The 3,839-nt window shown below is 37.0% G+C and overlaps 1 pseudogene; it reads left to right on the top strand.

Annotated features, from left to right (window-relative positions):
• Positions 1-1,193: 1,193 nt before the first annotated feature.
• Positions 1,194-2,215, top strand: LOC143613516 (arabinogalactan O-methyltransferase 1 pseudogene; annotated as a pseudogene).
• The last annotated feature ends 1,624 nt before the right edge of the window (positions 2,216-3,839 follow it).

Below are 3,839 nucleotides of genomic sequence, written 5' to 3'. Positions count from 1 at the left end.
AAGAAATGATGTTTTCACACTTATTCCTTAAATTTTGTATTTTTATTATTTAGATATGCTCGTGTATTATCCGGGTTCTAAAACTCAATGTTTTAAAAACCGGTATTTTACTTGTACCGGATTAGGCTAAAAAATGGTACAACCGGTTGAACCGGGTTATACGGGAAGTTCAACCGGTTGAATAGTTTACCTTATAATTTCCTATAACTGTAACTTCAATTCAAAAATAACCCAAAACTAAATGATTCTTATAACAAAAAATAATCCAAAAGTTAATCCATATTAAAAAAACAATGCAAAAGCAATCAATTTTAAAAAAAATAGTCCTAAAGTTTACACGTCTGTATGTTAATTATTGGGTTAAAAGTATTTTTGAAAAATATGAGCCGCAAATATCAAAAATTTCTCGGGCTTAAAACCGGTATTTTAGATAAAAACCGCCGGTACGATGTTCTAGCAAACCGGTCATAAATACCGGACTCAAAATACCGGCTTGTGTGCGAAATCCGGTTTAACCGGTTCAACCGGCCGGTTTGAACCGGTTTTTAAAACACTGCTAAAACTAGTATATTTATATTTTAAATAAAGAAAGTCAAAACAATTAATGATTTGAATATTTATATTTCAAATTTCAAATGAAGATACTTTAATATTCATACCATATTTAGATATGGAATTTGACTAATTAATGATTTCAAACATCTATTTGAAATTCAAATACGATTAACATATTTAATTGACTTTAAAGATGTTATGTTATGAATATTAAGCATGACTATGATATGTAATCGAATTTAACTATGATATTCTAATATGTAGACGATATAAATGTTTAACCTTTTGTTAAAAAACTTAATTCAAATAATTGTGTTGGTTGAATATGTTATTTATAGTGAGGCATTTTGTTTATTTATTTTTCACCCATGTATAACGGCTAACCTAGTATTAAAATATAAAAAGTTTCAGATTAAATCATAAGGTTTTCTTATTTACAGTATCCTCCCGAGGTAGTCTCCACTCTCCTGCACTCGGAGAATTAAATCCATCAATGATTCAAATTAACAGTTAAAAAAAAGTAATGTGTAATAGTGAGTGAAAACATATTCTGAATTTTGGAAATAATAATGGTATTCACTAACTATCATTCATTTCACACCATATCTTTAAAGATTAAATAATATCATCATTCCAACAACATCCAAGATATTTTCCATTTAGGGGCATTCTAGTCACTCACCACCATCCTCCAATCCACACACGCCACATCACCATCCCCAACACCATTCAAAACCAGATAAACCTTAACCATTCCCGTCCCATGTTCATGTCTTCCATTCCAACCAAACCAAACCAAACATGAACCTAAACCACCACTTCCCTCACCGCAAACTCTCCCTCGTATTCTCCCTCCTAGCCCTCATCGCATGTGGCCTCCTCATCTTCTCCTTCCTCGACAACAACATTAACAACAACCTCGTATGCACCGGCACTAATTCCTTAAACAACTTCCAAACCAAAACCGTCAATATTCCAATCCAACTCCAAGCAATCCTCCACTACGCCACCTCAAAAACCGTCCCACAACAATCTTTATCCGAGATTAACATCTCCTTCAATGTCTTAAAAACAATCTCCCCTTACAACTTCCTCGTGTTCGGTCTCGGCCACGACTCCTTAATGTGGGCCACCTTTAACCCCAACGGCTTAACCCTATTCCTCGAAGAAGACCCCAAATGGATCCAAACGGTTTTAAACACCGCACTGGGTTTAAAAGCGGTTCATGTAAAGTACCGGACGCAGCTTCAACAAGCCAACGAGTTGATGACCACGTACCGTGCTGAGCCGGCATGTGGGGCGAGTAAGGCGTATGTTAGAGGGAACACGCGGTGTAGGTTAGCGTTTACAGGGTTGCCGGGTGTGGTGTATGATAAGGAGTGGGATATGATAATGATTGATGCGCCTAAAGGTTATTATGCGGAGGTGCCAGGTAGGATGGGTGCGATATATTCGGCTGCGGTCATGGCGAGAAAGAGGAAAAGATCCGGTGTGACGCATGTATTCTTGCACGATGTTGATCGGAGGGTGGAGAAGATGTATGCGGAGGAGTTTTTGTGTCGAAAGTATTTGAAGGACGGGACGAGAAGGTTGTGGCATTTTGAGATACCGCCTGCCGGGAATGGTACGACTACGGATAGGTTTTGTTAGATGAGGAACGGGTGTTGTGGTTTTTTTGGCTATATTATTTAGCTAGAGTTTGTTTCTTATATATGATAATCAGGAGTTATAGATTCGGATTATTTTCAATTTTGTTCTATAGTTATTGGCTTCGCCATTCAGTTTCATTGGGTTGGTTGGGTATACCGACAACACAAATGCTTCAGTCTGGAGCTTCGGGTAGGAGATTTGGTTTGATAAAATTAAATACAACTTTACCAAATGATTGTGTGTTTGATGGAGTCATGGAATCAATAATTGTTTTAAGGTGATTTGAGTGTGGAGATTACACTACCGCCAACAAATTGGAGTCATGGCTTCTTTTTGTTGGTTGTGCACTTTGAGTTGAACGGGTTAATCATCAATTCACCATACATTGGCTTGTAAACGAATCGAACGTTTGGTAAACTGTTCGTGAACCGTTCGGCAGGAAATTCGTTTATATTCGTTTATTTATTAAAGGAACGAACACGAACACGAACAAAAAATTTGTGTTCGTTTAATTAAACGAATGAACATGAATACATGTTATGTTAGTTCATTTATGTTCATGAACGTTCGTTTATGCTTGTTTACTTATGTTTGTTTATTTATGTTCGCATATGTATTAATATAAAATAATTAATTTTTATCTGGATGAGTCATCTAATTAAAGGTTTTATATTTAAACGAAAAGGAACATAAAAATTTGTTTGATTAAGTGTTCGTATTCGTTTAAAGTTAAATGAACGAACATGAATATGCCATTGTTTGTGTTTGTCTAATTCATTTATAGGCTTTCATTATTCACATTGATGAATATGTCGGTCTCAATCTCTAGGCTCTGTTGATTTTGTTTGTGTTTACTTGTGTTTGTGAACCATTCGTGAACTGTAACATCCCATTTTCTAGTTTCAGTTATTAAAAATGAAAATATGAGTTATTAAGAGTCGGGCTAGTGTTGGGTTCAATGGACTTGGGTTATGAAGGAAAGAGGGAAAGACCATGGCCTTAAGCCCATGATCCATAATTATATAAGTCATAATTACCCATTTAATCATTCATTTCACACATATTCCATACACCACCAAAACACACACTTACACTCTCTCTCTAATTTCTCTCTTTTCTCTAGCCGAACAAAGATAGAAAACCGATCCTGATTCAAGGTAATGATAGTATGATGTTGTATGAACTCAAACCCGTTAGATTTAGTCACGAAACAACGAGTCGACATCGTTAAACCGTTGAAGTCACGAGATCCGGGTAGAATCGGGTATAAACCGAACCTAAAATGAGCTTAGGGGTCACCCTAGCTCAGATCTGGATCAAACGGGACGAAAAACAGTGAAGAACGGTGGAAAACGAGTCAGATCTCGTTTTTCCGGTGAACCGCGGTCTTCCGGCGACGGCGCCAGAAAGGCGGCGGGTACGAGGTAGGTTACGTCAGAGAATATTTCTGACATTCTCTGACCTAACCTTAATTCGTTAGCGGAGGTCTAACGAACTAGCTTTGATTTGTGAAATGATTCGTTAAGGAAAAACTGACGAACTGGCCCCAGTTCGTTAAGTCCAATTCGTGATGACCAGTTCGTTATAATGTCTAATTCGTTATGAGGACTGGTTCGCTATAAGGGTTCAATTCG

The sequence above is a fragment of the Bidens hawaiensis genome, unplaced genomic scaffold (genome assembly GCF_021521415.1).
Source record: "Bidens hawaiensis isolate Kalapana, Puna unplaced genomic scaffold, B.hawaiensis_p1.1 tig00037661_1, whole genome shotgun sequence".
Lineage (NCBI taxonomy): Eukaryota > Viridiplantae > Streptophyta > Magnoliopsida > Asterales > Asteraceae > Bidens > Bidens hawaiensis.
Note: the sequence above shows the minus strand (reverse complement) of the source record. Positions and strands in the feature narration are given on the sequence as shown.